A 22,231-nucleotide genomic window follows, 5' to 3' on the forward strand; every position below is an offset into this window, starting at 1 on the left:
TCGGAAAAGGAGAGGTCAGAATTTATGCATAAAGTCCAGTGAGAGGAAGACAATTAACTGCTGGATTGCTCCCACTTCCCAATTACATGTACGAAGCTCCATTACACATAGAAAACATCATGAGATGGTCACACCCGGCTTACCATTACAGCGAAAGCCGACGCAGCCAAGGATTTAATCTACAAGGAACATTTCAATTTTCCACCATTAGTTTTCCTGAGATTTCAATTAAACATAAGCTACAAATCTCCATTTTACTGCTGTCCTTTTTAACCAACTAAACCAGTGGCCTCATAGAGAAATATATTAATAAAAGATATGCCATGAAGTGCAAATTTCACAAAAAATATTTTAACGTTTGTGGATCATGTGCAAAGAATTTTTTTTTAAATATATTAATGAATTTTGTGACCATGTCATTTACATAAATCCTATAATTCCTCCAGGTTATTTGACAAGTCACATTGGTTAATGCATATGCATGTGCCTTCATCAACCTTACTTTCCCATTATGACAATATTCAGTTACACAAAACGTGTATCCTACTTCTCTGAACAATTATGAGCGTGCTATAAGTGATTTAAAATTTGAAGGGATTTTATCTTGTTCATTTGAGGAGATTTAAAAAATGATAGTGGCCCCTGCATGGAACATCATAGATTATTTAAGTAAAATAAATGTTTAATTTCAAATTATTCACACAAGGATATAGCTTTTTTCTCCACTCATTTATTTTGCATGATCAGGCCTGCTGTTAATATTTTTCTCAAGTTGTGTTGCTCAAAACTATTATAAGATTAAAACATATAAGATTGTTAAGGCTGATCACATGATGACCTTTGTTTAACTACTGTCATTTGGATCCAGTGGGGTTTATCTATTCACTTTGCACATCCTTTTCAATTCGGTAACATATTCAGTACTTGTGTCTCTCAGAAAATTGGCGCCAAAGGGCTGATAAAGCTTATTGAGACAGTGTCATAATTTTCTTCTCGCCGAGGCTTCAATAGAAGATGGACATTAAAGACGAGCAGTATGGAGGTATTTGGATGTGTCTTTTTGAAGGAAGTTTGTCCACTGTCTCCCAAAAAATTCACTAAAATACAGTTACATTTTTGCCTATAAATCTAAAAAGCAAGATTATCTGAAAATAATCCCAACCCTTAGTCGACATGAGTAGAAAATAATTGAAGTTTGAATTTGATATTCTGTTGTAGGAATGAGTGAGAGTGGGAGGGCAGCCAAGCAGTGCTTAAGCGGGACAGCAGAAACGGTATTCTGTGGCAGTTTGGCACTTTTACTTTAAAAGTAACCAGTCATTTTTAAAACGGTAGGAAGCTGATATACAGAGTATACAAGCAACAAGAGTTATGCAGTATTTTATTGAATTAAACTTCTCATGGTGCTCCACTTGGATCCATTGATTTTCTTACTCATGTACATCAGTGCGTTTATCGTTTAACTTCCATACTGCTTCATTTTATCTCATGTGATGGATATGTGGCTCTTCTCTATTTGAATGACATGTCAAATATGGAGGATTATATTTTGCATTATTTTGTTTTTCATTTACAATGGGATGATGCATTTCATCTAAAACATATCTTTGCTTCACATGCAGCTACTTTTCAGTTAACCATATCGATTCTATGTTAAAGCAATTCACTCAAAGGTCAGCGCTTATTTTTACAACCTCATCCCTCATCGTAACATAACCTGCCTCATGAATAATGCGTAGACTTTACCGACGGTCGAGCATTCATGTGGTGATGCTTTTCCAATTATCTCAGACGCTGTAACTCTCTGCTGCAATGGGAAGTTATTAAAGAAAGTAACATAGGAGCTTTTTTTTTTATTCTTCATGGCTAAACCACTGTGTGTACACTCCTTTATCTGCTCACTTTTGAGAGCAAATATCTTTAAATAATGAATTAGAAAAACAGCCAATACTTTTATTTTGACTGGTTTTTGTGGCCGTCTTTCCAAAGGTCGAGTTTACACACATCAAGAAGCAATTAAAACAAAAGTCATTCGTATTCAATAGGAGAATGTGATCTTGTTATTTTGTATTTGTCCAGATGGGAAACAAAGCTGCAAATAGAACCATATCTTAGCTATTATGCATCTTAAAACCATTGTTCTCTGCATCAGGAAGGTCATGGCAGGAAAAAGGATTGTAGCGTTGCTTCCCCGCAGGTCGTCTAAATGGTGAACTATGTAAGATGGAACACAAAAAAAACCACCCCAATTTAAAAATAAATAAATAAATAATGGTTTTAATATATAAAAAACTAGTCCAAAATAACTTGCCTTCTTGCCAATGTTTTGTGTATTTAAAAAAAATGATTTAAAATCTTTCCAGCTCACACTCTTGTGCAGAATAGTCTCCAATCTAAAGTCACAGCAGAAGAAATAATCATACACTCCACTTGGTCGTCTCCTCTGCGATGCAATCAGTGTTCTAGTGACCCTCCAACCCAGTTGACACTTCCTATCTGCTCTTAGAGTAATGGGATCCAGCCAGAGCTCTCCAGTGACCCGTGGGTTCCTCCTACATTCACTCACACACCTTTCCCCCTGACTGGCTGAGCAGCCAATTAGAAACGCCGCCACGACAGAGACAAAAAAGCAGCCTGTGCATGTGATTGGACCGGCGACCCCTAGTGTGGAATGTCTGTCTCTTTATGATTTCTGTGGACTGCCTGGTGTTCAATAAATCCCCGTCTCAGTGAGAGGGGACCTTATTTGACCAAGGCAATACGTTTTTTTCTTTTCTTCATCGGCAGGAAACACCAAAGCATCACTGTCTAAAACTGAAGAGTGATTTCGAGGTGACCTCCCGGTCGCCCCGTTGCCCGGCGAGCACAGTCAGTAATTCATCGTCCGTGCATGTCTGAATAAGAGAAATTCACAGTGCAGGACAATCAACGGGGGAAATCTAATTTACACTCTCGGGCTCACCTGCACAGCGAAAAAGTCATATTTGACACTCTCAGGGAAGTCTAGATTTACACCCTGACCTAATAAGTCACATCAGACAGTTTCAGCCAACTAGAGTCTGAGCTCCTGAGAAATACCATGTCAAACGCTAAAGCATTTGGGAGTTTCTTTGTCTTAGACTGAAAAAATGGCTTACCTTCACTTCTCCAAATGGGGAATTGTGGTTTCATTTACACTTATAACACCTTCATACTGTATGTAATAGATTTACTGCTTTTCTACATGTGTAAACAGTAGCTTCACTCATAAAAAATCAAAAACAATTCTACAAATCAATAACTGATAATCTGTTTATTTTTCTCTCCTCTGCATTCACTACTTTGAATAAATGTAGTGTGGCTTTGTAGTAATAATCCGCAAGACCTATTAGTATGAATTAATATTACTCACACATTAATACTATGGTAATCCGCCATTTTGGAAAACTTCATAGTTTTCCAACATTTTGACAGATTTTTGAGCTCTTTTCACCACATAAAATCTGTTTAAAGACTTTAAAGTGCACCTTATATTACGTGAAATATGTTAAATGAATAATCTGTTTTGTTGGCGACAAATTTGTACCAATTTGAAGTGGGTCTACAATAATAACTAATTGTTGTCTGATAACTACTGTAAATACCTTGCTTCAATGGGATAAGGAGGTGTCTGAATGGAGACAGAATGTTATTGTACAACAGCGTGTAACCGGTTTCACGACGGTTACAAGCCTCAACTACATGTGTAGAAAAGGTTAAAGACATTAACTTTACTATTGATTTTTTTTCATTCTTTATCATAATACTTACACTGAGTACAGTAAATACAATATTCTGAGTGTCTAACAAATATTGCAGAATTGATCCCAACACCCTTGACCCTGTATGTATTCAACCAAATACAATAGCAAAAAGGAAAATAAAAGCAGAGAGAGAAACGTTTCCTACTTGTTTGTGGAGGCTAAACTGTTATTTGGAAAACCAAAAACAACTTGAAAGCCTACACTGCTTATTTTCCACAATAAAAGTTCAATATGTTCAATCTTAATGGTGTGACAAAGCAAGCTTGGATCAAAAAAGGGTTCTTAATGTAATGTTCCTAATGAAATATCAGGTACCCAAAGTCTACTATACGATTAAAAAAAAAGAAGAAAAAAAAAAAAAGCATTCAAGGATTATTCCATGGACAAATGATATGTATACTTGTCCAGGTAAACTGTACAGCAGATGTCCAAGACTTTGTTTGAAGCATAGCAGACAAAATTAAAAAAAAACTGTAGGAAAAATAACTCTCAGCATTGGGCTTGGCTTGATGTCTCTGCAACAAGATGGTCCTGTATAGTGTTTGTGTTTTCCCATTTTTTAATAGTTTAAAGGCTTGTATGATAGTATACTTAAGTGAAACAAGCATCTTGTTGTGTCAAGAGTCACAGGCTTGAATAACCTCAAAGAAAATCAGGTCTTTTTTTCAATCAAGACAAAGGAAATTGGGAGCTTGCGTATGACATGCACAAGGAGAATCCGTGACAGTTGTCGGGTGTAGTTTTCATTGTAATCCCTTTACAAGATTCTAAACGCTTTGTGTCAGAGAGGAGCATAAGTCAAAGTGACCAGACCTCAGGGCTGCGTAACTGGTCTTGCTCCAAGCTCAAGATTTCCCAGAGATGACATTTTTCACTTCTACAGCGATGTGCTACACCTACGACAGCTGATCCCTGACAGTCAGAGATATTGGGCTGCTCCAGATAATCTGACACTTTCCCCGGGCACTGCTGTCATGTTTGCCATGCTGCGGGCCAGAGTTGTTATCCTGTGGGACATTGGGATTCTTTTTAGTGAAAATGAAGCTAAATGGGTTTTTAGATATCCTCTAGATATCCTGTGATAACATTAAACGTATAAAGGCTTGGGTCATACAGAGTGACCGTTGATGCTTAAAGAGCTTTTCTAATTTTTGATTTTTTTAATGATGATTAACGCCATTGAGTGCAAGGTCAGATTGTGTAGGATCATATCCCAGCTGCCTAGGGCGAGAAGCAAGGGACAGGCTGAAAAGGTCGCCATCTGGTTATGGGGTACACAGAGACACCAGTATATTTGTTACCTGGCTGCCAAAAAAAGAAAATAAATAAATGATCTGTTCTATTGACTATTACCACTACCACATTTTCTCTTAAATAACAATAGCATGTGTCTCTTGAATAAATAAATAAACAATTTTATCAATCAATCAATAAAGTTCAATAAAGTTCTACCTAATAGTGAAAATGACTAAAACACAAAATATTTAGAAACAAAACTTCTGTTTCATAGTCCTCATTCCATATAAGAAATGCTTAATCTGAAAGCTAGAAGACAGGCATACAGAACACCATCGTCAGCATACAATCAAACATGCATTGATGTAAACACATCTTGTTGTAACCAGTCCCGAGCTCTTGCTGATTCAGCGTTATGGTGAAATGTTTTTTTCATGTTTTTTTGCAGGTCATGCTTTTGTATTTTTAACGTGAATACAATCTTTTCATCCGTATGGACTGTGGAAGGGAACTAGAGTTAACGTCAACAAACTCCAAATAGAAAGAAAAATGTTCCCTCAAGTCAAAGTTGGACGTGCACCCATGCCTATCATTCAATTCTAAAGTAAGTGTGGTTTGTTGAGTCTGTGACTTCTTAACAATACAAGGCAGAAAAGCATCATCTCGACTAAACGCATCAACGCTCCTTGTTTTCATCACCTCATTGGGCAAGAAAGTCATGACCTTTATCTATCACACGCTCACTCCACACACTATTTACTTTGTGTTTACAGACGAGTGGACACACGCTTCCTCTTCCAAATCTGCCACACATGGCTGCTTGGTGTATTTACATTTGGTCCCGCACATGTCCGTGAATAAACCTCAATAAAACAGAAACGCTACAGTAGCAATGACTCATACCCCTCCGAGTCCACGGTGGCTCCCAGTCGGCAAAGCCAAAATCCCTCTTGGCAACCATCGGAGCATTTCTAATGACTGAGCTGGGAGAATATAGTCCTGATAATCTGTGAGAGGCCTCTAATTGAACCATATGTTGAATATGATGAAATACCTAATTAGCCGCTGATGTCTTTTTTTCACTGGATGTCATTTTTGATCGCTGAGTAACTCAATTGAGGCAAAAGTCCAACACTTTTGACAGTAATTTGTCTATGCAGTGACGTCGTCTGTTGGTCAATTTTAAATAAAGTCCATTTCTTTTTCCGCCAACTGTAGTATTCATTTCATGAAAGAGTTTTTGCTTCTTTCCAACCTTGTTTTTAGATTCAACAGGACAAAACAAGGGTCTCGAAATGTCTTCTCTGTCATCTCCATGTTAATTATACTGATAAATACAAATCCTTGAAAGTATAATTGTCTTTTTATTCAGACAAAAATCAATCCAACAGAAATGATATATCTATGTTTTCCTTCCTGTGCCGCCCAGTATTAAGTGCCTCATGGACCAGTTATGTTCTGTGGCCCACTGGTCAAAATAACCCACTCAATTTCATGAGTAACATTCAAGTGATTCTTGTTTCATGGGTTTCAAAACTCTTGACTAGAGTAGTTGTTTTTCTTTGCTTTTTGGAGAATTGAATGAACATTAACTACATCCGGTCCAAGGGACTTCAATCAGCTAAATATTTGTCATGTTGGGTTTTCAGATTTATTGTGATCAATGTATTATATCATCAAAAAACATAATTTGTCATCATAATTTAAGTTTTTTTTCTAATGACGTTAATCAAAAGACCTAATCTTTAACTGCTGTTATTTTTGAGCTGCTGTGGTGTCACACCCTGAGATTTTCTATTCATTGATCTTAATTTTATTAAATTGAATGTGTTAACTTGCATCACTTTATAAAGGCCTAATGTTTCATATTTATTTTCTAATGGTTAAGATAAAGGAATACAGCAATAGGACTCAAGCAGGGGGGCTGCTGGCAACAGCTCGGGACTGGCGGCTGAAGGTGGACAAAGGAAGACCGCCCAAGTTCCCAGATAACATCTCGGTGACCACACTCAGGCCAGACATAGTCCTGGTGTCTGAAACGACAAAGCAAGTGGTCCTGCTGGAGCTGAGGGCCAAGTATGAGGAGCTGGCAGGGGAATGCCGAAGCAGGTAGGGGAGGACCCGATGCAACCCAATCGTGGTCGGGTGCAGAGGGCTTGTTGGCCAGTCTCTTATCAGGGCACTCAAAATGTTGGGAATGAATGGACTGCAGATTAGGAAAAGCCAACAGAGACATCGCCGACGCAGCAGAAAAGGCGTCAAGGTGGCTGTGGATCAAGCGGGAGGATCCGAGGGCTACACAAGATACTTAGACACAAGCCGGGGGCCTGATCAACCCTGGCTGGGTCACCTGGGCGAGGGTGTCCGTTGTGAGACCGGGAACACACTATGATCCCAGGATACAACACTGATGTGTCCAAAGTGCACCAAGAGTGTTTGCTATAACAAGCTGACCTGGTGGAAACTAGGTTTCAGGCAACAGTCTCAAATACAGCAGAACTGCATCTGTTCAAAACAATACACGGCTTTATGAAGGCACTTTTCTCTTACATAACATTGTTTGTATCGACAATCATGAATTTAAATGAAATGAAATCAAGTTGTTGACCCTTCTCATCACATTTGAAAATAAATAGCATAAAATACTTACAGAACATGATCAAATCATCTCATGTTTAACCTTTTCTAGGAAGTACTGATCACCTTTATCTCACAATTTTTTTTTGAACTTGTTTATTGTTCACATCAAACATAGATGACATATCCATAATATGTAGTATACATACAACAAGGTACTCCTATTCAGGTCACCCATCAGTTAGATATATTTATCTCACAAATTTGTTTGTGGTGCGTCCACCTTTATTCAGAGATAACACAAGGGATACCACAAACACATTTGTTTTTTGGACCTTCGGGTCACCTTGGCCCAGAGCTAACACAAGGTTTAAGTAAAGAAGCATTAATTCTTATTAATTCTTGTGTCTTTAGTCGACGGGTTAGCTGTGCAGTTTTAAGAGCTGGAAAAGAAGTCACTGGTGAACTTGCTTTTCATTTGTCTCGCTCTGTGCATATGACCAAAAATTTGAAATGGAAAGGAAATATATCAGACGGTGGAAAAGCTTTGCATTCGGGTTTAGCCAAAAAGGGAATCTGTCTCTTCCACAGCTTACCATTGCAACACCTCACACGTCAGTGGGTCACTGCAGACTTGTTCCCAAACTTTGAGAGGAAATTTCATCAGTTTTCTGCAGAAAGTTGTGGGTTCAGCTTATCTTCTTATCTCCATTTAAACTTGGACTGGACCAAAACTTTTCTTCGTTTTTAAAAGTACACAGATGCTTATGTTTTTTTATTTAATATCAACAACGGTTTTGAAAAATAATAAAATTGCCAACAACTCCAAAATCCCCAGCATGTGTTTGCATGTCTTATTACATCTATAATTCATGAGTCATGGAGACAAATACCCACAACTCTCACTACAAACTCGTGTTTTCTAACTGAATAACACAAACAACCTTTGAATTTTCCTCCTGTGCTCTGTTATTGAGGGAAAGCTGCTCATCTCTGGTATATTATGTTTCAGATCTAACAGAGAAATGGTGAGGCATTTGCACGGTTGTTCACTTCTTTGTTCAAGTTCTGTCTTTTTTATCGTGATCAAAATTCATTCATAATTTAAGAGTCAGCTGGGAAAAGCTTGATCTAAGCTGTTGTACGAGCACCAAACATATCCTGATTGCAAGACTTAGTTGAATATTACGCAACATTTAGACTTTATTTAACACTCTGGTGAAGGAAGTGTGGATATTTGAGCAAATTTAAAAGCAGGGAAATGATACAGATATCTGGGTTATAAAGTAATGGGGAAAAAAAAAACTTTGCAAAGTCTGTTGAGAGATTGAATCCGCTAGACATTAAAATAATTTCTTTTAAAAAAGCTGTTTCATCATAAATCAGATTCATCAATCCACTACGTAGAAAAACGTTTTTTTCTTCTGAATCTTCTTTCACAAATGTTTAACTACATCAGTTTATTACATACACATTAAAAAGCCAATTTGATGAAAGTATTAATTAAGACTATCGTCCTTTAACTACTTCCAATGATGGACTGATGAAGCTCCATGAAGCATTGTCCCAATTTTCAAAGCCCACTAGATGGCCCTCTTTGCTGCTTTTTAATTGGAAAATCTCTGGTCTGACCTAGCTTGATTGACAGGTGAATGATGCTCTTTTCTTATCCAGCTGAGATAAAGTGGGATGGTGATGGGCCCCATGGGATTTAGTGAGACACAAACAAATGTGGGAGGCTGTTGGTCGACTGCCAATCATCTTAATGAAACAGACGTTTCTAGTTACATATTCCAGACAAGCAACTATTTCCTTTCAATTGAAGGCAAAAAAAACGAAATTACATTTTGGAGGGAATTATTACGAAGTTCTTTAAACCTTCTAAACAACAAGTCATAAAATGAAAGGAGTATGTCATTTAAATGCACTTAATATTATGTATGTATTTTTATTACATTGGGTTTTTCCATCTATCTGTATATGATTATAATGGTTGGTGTTATGGATTTAGTCATGGACTAAGGGAAGGAACATGTTTTCTGCAATACAAAGTTTAATATATTTTCAGGGTTTCTAGATCGCTAAAGTTTTTGACATCTTGGAAGTTGTTTTATTGCTGTGATCGCATTTTGAGTTTCATTAAATCAATATAAATCACATCATTGGTGGTGGCTTAATTCTCATAAGAGTTGTTTTGGAAATATTTTTTTTTAATCGTTGTCCAAGACTTATATATATATACATCATTTTGCACTCCTGGATAAAACAATTGTTGTGGTTCGGAGTCGAAAAATTACTTTTTCTTTTCATTTAAAGCCTCAATCCATGAGATTTATAAAATATTGATTCTGGCTTACCACAATGTTAGAACAGTGTAACTGCAATGCAAGGAGATAAAGATTTCATGTTGAGTTTTATCCTCCTTGTTAAACTTGAGCAAAAGTCTTACTGCGCAAAGGCCTGAACTGTTTCCATCATTAAGAATATATAACAAAATATTTGGAGTAATAAGCAGTTATTACTTTTTTATGTCATGTGATTATGGCCACCAAATGTCTAGAAAAAAACTTGCTCTTGCTAAAAATGTAAAAGATCACAACCAGATATTCAACATTTAAACATTTAAGAGCAATTTTTCTTGTTGTAATTTGACCTTTTTGTGTCTTTGCTTCATCACAGGAGATAATTTAAAAGATGTACGATTACATTTTAGCTCAGGTATCTAGATGAAGTTTGATGGACGCGGCTGTTTGAAAACTTTGGTAAAGCTATCTCGCTCATCTCCCCAGTTACAGAGGAAAGTCTGTAGATCTAATTTAGCTGTCTGATGGTTTTTTAATAAGAGCACTCTCATTCCACTTTAATTCAACCTGCATGGTCTGCCCAAATTCTGCCTCTCGCATCTACTGGGAAATGTATACCAAGTTAAATCTTTGCTGTTTGACATGGTTTCCACTTTACTCGGGGAGGAAATGTATTGTTTTATTGAGAGCAAACACTGAATATAAAGTGAAGCCATGGTAAAAACAACATGGCCACCTCTTTTGACTTCTGCTTACAGAACAAACCATGTAGCTTTATCTCCAGGCTGATGCAAGGATTGGGTCCGGGGAAGCTGCTAAGTAGGTCAGCGAGGTACCACTGGGGAAGCTTATTCAACAGCTAGACTTCAAATTCAATTTGAGAAGTTTCTCCGTTTGTGAAAATCTGATCTGAACACTAAGAAAATTGTTGTATTTATCTTACTGACTACAATAAAGTAGGATTAAAATTATGGATAAAGATCTGGTGTTCATAACTATATTGATAATGATTTCCCTGATAATTATTCACAACACAATTTAGGCGACCTCCCACGAACTAGCTTTCTTTTCAATCCTTTTTGTATTGAATGCTTTGTGTAGTTAGTAAATGGTCATCAACAGTTATCATTTCATTTGTAGAACTATTTACACTAATGAACTAACTTTGTGGATGCTGGTGTCTATGTGTTTTTTTATGATGAGTGGGTAGCTAGTGTCTATGATATCATAGTGTAGAGGACAGTTTTTCATGTTGAGTCTATGCCTCATCTAAGGTGGTTGTATAGCTCATTGTATACATTTTCTGGGCAACAAGCATAAGTAAGTGTGTTGAAATATGTCTTTTGTTGTTGTCTAGTCCTCTATATTTTTATTATTGCTGCTTTTGGATTGACTATCTGTTTTATTAGAGTACATTGAAATTTAGTTTGTAAATATGTTCCCTCCTGTAATGCTTCGTTGCCATCTATGGCCTGACTTACTGGTTCACTTATTTTCAAATGTATTTGCAGACCTGAGAGACCTCTTGGGAGCTGACAACTTGGCAGCAAAGACTTGACCTAAATATTAAGAGGAATTAATCATCAACATATTTGGCAGATCGGTAAACACATTTTTTTTAGAGCAATGTTGTAAGGTAAGGTGCATTGTATTTATTGAAATGGTCCTTTTGAAAATTTTTTTTTTTTTTTTTTTACTGACATTGAAAAATGGTTATGGTTAAAAAGGTTGTGTATAGGTTGAAAAGTCTTTTATAGTGAAATCTTTAATGATTAACTATATAATTTGATTCACATCAACCTACAGTATTTTTCACGAATCTAAGATGTTACACAAAATTGAAATGTATCGTAATCTTTTAAAATAATCATCATAACACTGACATTAATACCAGAAAACTGGAGAGATGAAAATTGATGAGAAGTTTAACAGATAAAAACTTATCAGATAATGTAGAGCAGAAACCTTTAATAATTCACTGTGTGCGATGTGTCCTCTATGACTTACTTCCTGCTGCAGCTTACGAGAGCTTTTAGATTTAGCATCACTTAAATATGAGTTTAAATAAACAATGCAAGATTTTTGAAAATTCCAGATGTATCATGTAAACAGTGTTGCAGAACGGAAAAGTTACTTAAAGCCAAAATTATGTCTGTTGCCTTTTTTTTGTTTGGAATCCAACCCACTTGAAAAATTAAATTTTAGAAGAGGTTTTTTACTTATCTTGAGATTGAACGAGATTCAAATGAATAAGGGTAGAAAACTCATTAACAAACAAATGCAGTATGACAGAAGCTCCTGTTTAAAAAAAAAAAAAAGTCTGCAATTGTGAAAATAGTTTCTAAGTGAACAAAGATATGTTTAGTGACACACTCTTTCCTCCAGCATGCTCATTAGTTAAATTGGGGAATACAGTTTCCTTCTAGCCACTTAGATCAGTGTTACTTCTGCCAGATGAATCAACATTTAGATTATCTGAGGCCCCAGTTTGCGTTTGCTAATGTGTGTGTGCGTCAGGATTTTGTGCAGGGGTTGAGTCACGGGGGATGAAAATGATCATTCCTGTGCTTCAACGTTTTATGCAACTTTCGAAAAAAGAATAGCCATCCATTCTTCCTCCCATGTAGCAATGTGTTCTCTATTATGCACATACATAACCTGAGACAGGCTTATTAAATATTCAGTTTCCGTTTTTGTTTTATTTTTGTTCTTGTTGTTGATAAATCAATAATAAATGATTTTGTGTTTTCTACCCTGCACACATAGAAATGCAAATCACATCTTCCAATAGCAGTGGTAGTGATGTGCTGATGAAGCTTCATGAAACAGTGGCATCAATTTTCACGCTCAGTAGATGGCGCTCTTCGTTTAAAAATGATGGGAGGTTTCATAAAAATAGTTGCTCAAAATCGTACAACAGGGCCATCTAGTGGGCTCTGAAAAAGTACAATGCTTCATGAAGCTTCATCCATACAAACATTATGAGGAGAACAACTGTAACTTTTGTTTTTTAAATCTCCTTTTCAAAATTGTTTGTTTTTTGGTATTTAGAAGTCAATCTTTTCTAAAGTTTCAACAGAGTCTCTGGTGGACGAATACAAAAGATGAATAAAACATACCGGAGAGTTGTTAGATTGTAATTTACATATTCCAATTAGAAAAAGAAAACCAGAAAATATTCAAAGAAGAAAAACCAACAGGCCTCTGCAAAGCCGCTTATTTCGACAGACATTTGTAATTTTGGAACATTTATTTCCTATATTTGATTTGATTTACTCTATATAATTACATACATTATTGTTATTATTGACATTGACTTCTGTTGTTGACCAGTATCACTTGGACATGTGTCCATAAGTAAGCTAAGGAAGAACCAAATCTTTAGATCCAGGTCTCTGGGCAAAAACTGTGCATAAAGAAGCTGTTTCCTTTCTTGCTATTGAAGCCGAAGATGGTCACTCAAATCTGACCGTGGGGCACTTAATATCTTTCCACTTCAACTTCAGCACAATTGAACAGGTTTTCTCTCTGCTGGATCTGTCACATCGACGTTCTCTTTCAAAAAACATGTATTTGTTATTTTTTTCATTTTATTATTTTAAAAGTACAATTTTAATTAAGTACTGTCATGAAAATTCATGATTTTATTATTATTTTAATAATTCTCTTCACTACATGTGATCACCAAACTGCTCTACAGCAATGGAAACTTCACACAACTGCTGGCTCAGGACCCAAAAGTGGATTTTCCTGGTAAAAAAAATACATCTGTTTTTATCAAGTATAACTACAATAAGACTGCAACATGCATTGCTGTGATATTTACACATTTAATTGAATACAGTTCCATTTTTTCCCTGATATAAGACAGACTAATTATTATAATGAATTTTTACAATTTTTTTAAATGAAATTTTGAACAAACTAAAGTCAAATACTGTAAGATGTGTTGTGCGTTTTATTGTTCCTTTAGGACTGAGACAGGTAAGGGAGGGCGAGCCTCAGCGACAGTGCAGTGTGAAGTCTTTTACCGTAACACTTTTGTTGTCAAATAAAAGGTGAATGAGAGGGCTGCTTTTTTCATGTATCATTGGAAAAAAACTATACGAAATGTTTATATTAAATATCACCACTTTACCAATACTTATTACCAAAAAATTGCTTGACACTAGAGGGAGCCACAAAAAAAATTAGTATATCTTAAATGTATATTAACATGAGAAGAACTTCAGACATTATTTTGGGGCTGTTTCTAGTTTCAGTGATATTTCATAATAGTTTTGATAGAAATTTTCTTTAAACAAATCCATTAAAAAGAAAGCTTAAGATTTAAATTGCTTACAGATTTAAAGATATAAAAGGCTTATGTAAATGTTCATATTCCTAACCATACTGTTCTGTAAATGCAGAAAAGGATTAATAGTGATGATCCCTAATGGGTTTCTTCACAACTTAAAACAAGAGTGAAAAAAGTGGGTTTGTTTTTTTAAGGATTTATTAAAAAACATTGAATCGTTTCGTTTAAATTTTTTTTTCGATTTATTCGGTTTAAGCATTTTTTAATACATCCTGCCTGCTAAACGTCTTGGGGATACAAATAAAACAAATATCATGTATTGAATCTGTTTCACGAGACTCACGGTACAGTTTTTTTAAGCCCACCACCACTATCCCGAAACATCGTCAGCCTCATTTGAGCGCACGGGCATATTGGGATGGAAGCACAGCTTTACAGAACGACAGCTGTGGATTAAATTGCATCTGAGAAACAATAAAGCATTCACACTCATCCCTTCCTACTCCTGCTGGAAAAGCCAACATTGTGCTTCTTCTTCAGAGAAGACATATACTTGGATATTCAGAATTATGGAAGAGCTGGCAGCAGAACCAAAGCTGTCTTTACATTGATGTTCCTTTTTTTTATTTTTTCCTTACCGCGGCGCTTTAACAAGGCACTGATGGTGAGCTCATCTCCAATGTTGGCAAAAAACCCAACTTTTTTCCCCCCTTGATGCTTGAAATAAATGTGTAATAGAAAAGGACGAATAGAAATCTAGATCTGATCTGAGGGTTCGCTGCAGCAGCAGCCTGTGGCAATGATTTATGGGTCACCTTTAGTAGGACTGCTGGAAAGAATTAACAGGTAGTAAGTCGGAACAGAAACGGGTTAATCCAAGTGACCGATCGACAGAGAGGCAAGTGTAAATGTTGGACTTAACAAAGTGATAGGAAGGAAAGAAAACGGTGACTAAACTCGATTCCTTTTTTAATGGCTAACTTTACAGTTTTTTCGGTTGTAAGACACTGTGTGACCACCCTTCACATACGAGTTGGTTTATTTCTGGCTTAAAGGGCTTCGACAATAGACATGTAGTTAGAGTACAGATGATATCACCACATCTGGTCCAGAGTCTGCCTAGTCAAAGAGCTAGGAAATAATTATAATTTTTTAATAATTATGGTAATAATTAATTCGATTTTAATTTTTTTTTATTAATGCCATTTTATTTTTTATGCAAGTTTCCTTTTCCCAAATTCTTTTTTGTGAGTGTTGGTCTAGATTTGAAAATAATGACAGTCAGTCACACCCTGAAGTCGACATTGATTCGTCTGGTGAAGAGTTTTATGCTGTTTTTTACGTGTAACTTTCATCAATTGATATAGACCTGATACTTATTTTATTAATTTTTTTCCCAGGGGTTTTGAAAAAAAGAACAACATTCAGCCCTGCTGGTGAAAACGAATGGGTAAAGTCTGTTTTAAACATTAAATTACTTATGGAGACAATTATGAATTCAATTTTTTACTCAAGTTGAATGGGTTTTCTTAATTTATTTTTACATTAAACTGTATTAATTAGATTAATACACACAGATTAATCATTCAGTAACTGTATCAATCTCTTGACACTGTTATTGATAGTAATACTACTAAAACTACAGAGTCAAACCTGGTAACCCTAACCCTTTATTGCCTGGTAGTAAAATCGTTTACTTAGATTAATTAATCACAGATTAATCAATCAGTAACTGTGTCAATCTCTTCACACTACTTACTTACTTACACCGTTATTGATAGTAATACTACTAACACTACACAGTCAAACCTGGTAACCCTAACCCTTTTTTACCTGGTAGAAAAATAGATTAATTAGTTAATCAATAACTGTGTTAATCTGTTGACACTATAGTTGATAGTATTGTTACTAACACTACACAGTCACACCTTGTAACCCTAACCCTTTTATATAACTAGTAGTAAAATAGATTAATTTGATAAATTAATCACAGATTAATTCATCAATAACTGTGATAATCTCTTGACACCGTAGTTAATAGTATTATTGCTAACACTTCACAGTCACACCTGGTAACCATAACCCTTTTTTACCTAGCAGTAAAATATATTTGTAATTATTCACAGATTAATTGATCAATAACTGTATCAATCTCTTGACACCTTTATTGATAGTAATATAACTTATAGTACACAAAAACATCTGCCAGCAGTTTTATCTCCACAGACGTCCAGACACCTTGATGAACAAAGCTTTATCCCCTGTTGAGTTGAGCCTCCACTATGAAACACCAGGAGGGCAACAACCGATCAGATAAAGCTGCCAATGAAACACTGGCTCTGAAGTGGCCAGCATTTCTTTTATAAAGCTTGTGGCCAAGACGCGTTTCATGTGTAATTAGTCAAATTTAAAGAAAAAAATCCCTTAAAAATGGAAATCACATTGAGTGAAGCTAAAAAAAAAAAGGAGTGAAATACTAACGTTCATTTGGTCCAGGTGATGAATTATAAATGTGATATAATGTTGATCTATGATTTATTTATTTATATAAACATATATATATATATATATTTATATATACATTTAAATCTGATGATTTTTTTGCTGACTGAACACATCACAAGTGATTGAATCCAGGGAGGGATCAATAAGTGGGATTTTATAGAGTGCATCAAAAGCTCAAAACAAACCACATGAATACATTTTGCGATAAAAGCATTTGACCTGCACGAATCAATAATCCATCACTGTGGTGTTGGGCTGCGTTGAGCTCTTATGGCGATACACACATGCTCAAATGTTTAACGATCCGCATCAATGATGTAGCAGCTCACACGAATATTCACCTGCTGTGTTTTTAATTAACTCACCACTGTTTAAAGGGTGGAAAATGAATTAAAGAAGATGCTATATAATCGGGAGTTTTTATATTTGTTTTCCTCATGGTTAACTTTAACGGGATTGATGTGGTAAATTGATTGGAATTTCTATTGGTTATTACATGACCCACAAAAGTGCTTTACTGTCTTTATTAACCTGCGTACATCTTTCATTGACCGTGGTATAAACAAAAGGACCCCCATTGAGATGATTGGTTTATATATGTTTCTTTTTTTAATTATTAACAGTAATCACGCAATGTAGTAGTTTTAATAAAGACCTATCAACCCATCATCAAAGCAGGATATTCAACATCGGTTCTTTAGATGCTAAATACAAATCTTTTGCACTGGAAATGCTTCATGAAGCTTCATCCATCTAAACACTATGAGGGACAATTGAACAACTGCAACTTTAGTTTAGTTTGTTTTTTGTTTTTTAAAAAGTCAATCTTTTCTAAAGTTTCAGCCGAGTCTCTGGTGGACCAATACAAAAAATGAATAAAACATACCTGAGGGTTGTTGGATTGTAATTTACATATTCCAATTAGACAAAGGAAAGTAGTAAATATTCAAATAAGAAAAACAAGTAGAATTTTAATTTTAGTACCATCATGAAAATTCATGATTTTCATTTCAATTTTCTTCACTACATAACTTCGCCTGATGACACTGAGTGTCATGTGACCACCAAACTGCTCCACAGCAATGGGTCAGGGACAACTTTTTTTATATAAATGTACTGAGTTGATACATTTTTTAAGAAGATAAAACCAGAAAAAGAGCCTTTGTCTTGTTTTGTACAAACGCATGTAATGAAATGAAATGATTGTTTTTTCTTTAAGAAAACAGCTTTGTGTTGAAAGCTGAAAAAAGATACTTACGATTTGTACTACTATGTATGTAAGGCCTTTTAATTTTTACAAGGATTTATCTTGTAAAAGTAGTATCAAAAAAAGTATCATTCAGGAATCAGTGTCCAAGTAAAGTTTTCTGTATCAGATAATTTGGATCGATAACCATCCCTACTCATCAGTTTTAATCTTAATGCAAATCTAAACTTGTTACTCCTTTTAAGTTCCAGATTTAATATTAGCAGATATTTGCTTTTTATTAGTGCTTTTTCTTTTATACTGGAATTGAGAAGCCTCATCTATAGTTGCCATGGTTGCATCTGGAATGTGGATTTTAATCCTCACAAACATTTTCACTATTCAATTCCTTATAAATCTTTAAAAAAAAGCAAAAAATTATATATTTATATAATTAAAATTATAACAATATAAAATGCCCTTGCTCTTTTTGAGTACCACCAGCAGTCTGTGAAAAGAATCCAGGCTACTAAGTACTTAAATTCATAAACAGGCACTCAGCTGATTCATTCTGTTGCTGAGTGACTCACAAGAGAAACAAAAGCCTGCAGTTTTAAGATCATTAATAAGAGTGAGCGAAGGTCAGAAATGGTCTGTTGTGCATATGCAGAGCCTAATGATGAGTCTGGAGCCAAGACAAGTGATACAAAAGATTGAGCTACATTCAAGAATTAATTATTGAGAACATCCTCTGTACTTCATTTGTGTGTGTAGGTGTGTGTGCGTGTGTTTGTTTAAAAGAAATGTTAAACTTGATTCCCTCATTCTGAAAAGATTCATCTTTTTGGGTGAATTCCAGATTGTGTGGGTTTTCTGTGTTGTCGTCTTTCTTAGCATAACAAAGAACACATTTTGACTAAGTGGGTGGATTACAAACAAGACAGTAAATACTTTTGTCAGTTTAACGCTGTCTTCGTTCAGTGATTGAAATGAATATTTCTTGACCTATGAGCAAAATTATATTTGTTTGCAGAGAAAATTCCCGAGTCGATCATGACTTCAAAGTGGTTATTTGATAACTCTCACTTCTAATATTTGATAAAAGTTTGATTGTATCAAGTGTGAAAAGCACTAGTCTGGCCATGGTTCAGGTCATAAAGTTTTATCAATCTAATGTTTCTGTGGTTAAAAGCTTCTTCATTTAAGTGTGTTACACTCAAGAGACACCGTCTTGCTGATTAAAAGTTACACACAGGCGCTCAAGAAGCTGCAGTTTTTAAAAAAAGAAGTTAGTTGAGGAGAAGAAAAGCTGGATCTTCGACATAATGAGGAGCATAAGGAAGGACATCTTGGTCTCAGCAGCATGATTTTTGATCATCCTCACATTTTGTCGCAGTCAACCACAAAACCCTTTTAGTTCTTGATCTTTCAGATCTGAGTACTCTCTTCCTAGCGATCCTCGTTCTCACCAGTTGGAAAATAAAGCTTGTTTTTCATCAGTTTAAGCTTTCATTCTCCAAACTCATCCACTTCTTCTTCCTCTTGACGGTCACTGTTCTTAAGAACTCACTTTTCCAATCGGGTCATGGATGTCAGGGCCGATGTGCCCTTTGACAGCTTGACAGCAGAACTTACAGCCTTATTGACAGAACATCAAAGAGACGTCATCGGTTGTGTTTGTTTTGTCATGATAATGACACAATAACCTCTTGTTATTTGACAACAAAAAACGTATTCATATATGCAAAAGAGAAAAAAAAAACAATAGAAAATGAGCGAGTGAGTTGGGGTTCAAGTGAGCAAAAATGCACACTGGGTAAAATACTATAAACTTAATAATTTCTAATGAACTTTACAGAGTACACATAATGAAAACTATTTGCTGCCAAATTATGAAATTAATAAAAAGCTGATTGTGTCATTAGATGACGCATAACCCTCGGAAATGATTCTATCTTTCTTATTTGTTCAGTCTCAAATGTACAGGACAATATGTTCGATGCTAAGTAGCTTTTTATATTCATCCATTTGAGCATTAACAAGTGATTTTCAGTTTGTTGAATTTATTATTGATATGACAATAACATCATGGCAGTTTGAACCAAGTCAATTCTAAATTCTGATGCCAAATTGTTGTTTTAACTAAAAAAAAAAAGGACAAAAACAATAGCAGTAAATGAAATTATTTGAAAAAAATGAATTTCCATAGCATCACATTGTTTTTTTCAAATGACTTGGTGTGACGTGTTGCATAATTGATTGATTTATTCTGACTTTTCTCTGCTGGCAGTAGGTGCTCAGTCCAGCAATGAGTTTCCCATTCTGTTCCACAACTGGTTAATATTTTAGCTGTTATGGCTCAAAAGATTTTAGGGGGAATAGCGTGATTTCAACAGACGATTGTGCAAAACATACGCACACACTCCCCTAAAGCCACACGCTTGACGAAAAGGTGACAGCTAGTGTAAAAGGCAGTAAAGGGACAGAGCAGCTGCTTAGACACTGGTTAAATGGGAATATTTTCGTATAAACAAAAAAAAAAACAATGAATTATAGTGTGTATTTTTAACTGCTGTGGCACCGAAGTACGCCATATATACACGAGCTATAGTGCAAAACACACGCAGTCCATATATATGCACATTGTCTACTTTTTAAATAACATTTTTCCAAAATATTTCAAATAACTGACACGCAAAAGACTCACCCACTTGCGTGGAGACGAGCTCGGGTCTCAGCCGATGTATCCGTTTAGAATCGAAGAGTCGTTAAAATACATGAAGTCGGGATCACGAAGTCCTTTTTTTTTTCTTTTTTCTCCCTGCTTCCGTCACTCTTGCGCTTTGGCTCCGGTCAGTCTTCAGGATCCTCCACAGTTCCCGACATCTCCCAACACTCTCAAACTATTCTCAAGCGTCCATTTATCCGCGCCATGACGCATCCAGGGAACTGTCCGATGTGATCTGTGAATTGGTAAAAAGGGAAAGTTTGGTAAGGGTGGATGGAGGAGATAATCCAAGGATGATTCCCCTTCTTTCCTCTCTCACTTTTTTTCCCCTCTATGATGCGCTCCTGTGGAATCGACGGAGGCGCGCGGTGGTCCCGAGTGCGCGCCCTCACGCTCTTTTTATTCCCAGTGTGTTGCGTCTCTCGGCGTCACAGTCGTCACTTGTCAAGACCCGCCGCTGCTTCTCCTGGTGACTCCAGGAAAACGTCTCTTTTTCAGTGGCGCCCCACCTCTCTCCATCTCTCCCTGTGTCTCTCGCCCTCCTGTTCTCAAGCCACACCTATCCGAGCGCTCATTGGCTGGAGAGGGGAAGGGAAGAAGAGGACCAGCAGAAAGGGGGAGAAAGGATGGAGAGATGGTGTGGATGGGAAGAAGAAGAAGATGGGGGGTGGGGGGGGGGAGAAAGTGCAGATGAAAGTGAAAGATGAAGGCTTGTGCAACAGGAAATAATGATGAAGGAGTCTGAGAGCGAGGAAGGTGCGGCGGAGGCCTTAAGGGACGGGCTGGCTAATGAAAGTAAAAACGAGTTCCTCTTTACCCATCTTATTCTCTCACGGCCACATTCTGGCCGCTGCAAATCTGCTCTGACTCCAGGCGAGAGTGGATCTGCACTGACAATGTCCCCCCATTAGTGAGCAGAGTCTTCTGTCTCCCTGCCCCTCTCCTCCTTGGTCTTTGGGAGGAGAAAAAAAAAAAGAAGGAGATTCTGGTGTCTGTCAGCAAAGAAGCCTCTCTGTGAGTTTATGATGAATAAGTAAGTGGAGAAGGGGAACTGTAGAGCGGAGCACATGTAGAAAATACTGCCCAGGGGTGTCAGGACGGAAATAAGTAACAGCCTGATCCGCCTCTGTAATGGGAGCAAATGAGGTGGGCCGGGTATTGAGATTGTTGCGGTGCTCGCACACAAGGAGAAAGACGGAAAAGCAAAATAGTGTGACAGCTCCTGAGAGAGACTTTGATTGATGGCAACGCTCCAGGGAGTGTTTCGATATGAAGTTGGTTAACTGGGAACCACATGAAGCATTCATCAAGAGCTGCCACACAAGAATGAGATGCTCACTGGAAGCCAAACACCTTCAGTAATTCCAACAAAAAAAAAAGAGAGAGAGAGAAATGCACCTGGGGAACATCTTCGCAGGGAAAGACGAACCCATTTGCAGCTAATTCAAGGTGCTCATCAATTAGGCTGAAACTTACACCCTAAATCAAAGCATCATAGGTGCGACAAGAAATGCTGAACTGGGTTCACGTGTTAAACCGTTAATTGAAGCAGGTTATTTGCAGAGCCTCTTATTAGACGCAGCAGCAACCTCAGCAGAACTAAACCCCGCTGTGTTT

The 22,231-nt window shown here is 36.5% G+C and overlaps 1 protein-coding gene across 2 annotated transcripts in view; it reads right to left on the reverse strand.

Moving 5' to 3' along the window:
• brinp2 (BMP/retinoic acid inducible neural specific 2) overlaps positions 1–21,104 on the reverse strand; it is a 131,357-nt gene extending 110,253 nt beyond the window's left edge. Inside the window, exon 1 of one of the 2 annotated variants that reach the window (XM_087811072.1) lies at positions 20,598–21,104. The gene's annotated coding sequence lies outside the window, so the exon portion shown is untranslated. Of the gene's footprint in view, positions 1–20,593 lie in introns of both variants that reach the window. The other variant, XM_087811070.1, reaches the window with a different exon arrangement.
• Positions 21,105–22,231: the final 1,127 nt, after the last annotated feature.

This window comes from Callionymus lyra, chromosome 16 (genome assembly GCF_982586985.1).
Source record: "Callionymus lyra chromosome 16, fCalLyr1.hap1.1, whole genome shotgun sequence".
Lineage (NCBI taxonomy): Eukaryota > Metazoa > Chordata > Actinopteri > Syngnathiformes > Callionymidae > Callionymus > Callionymus lyra.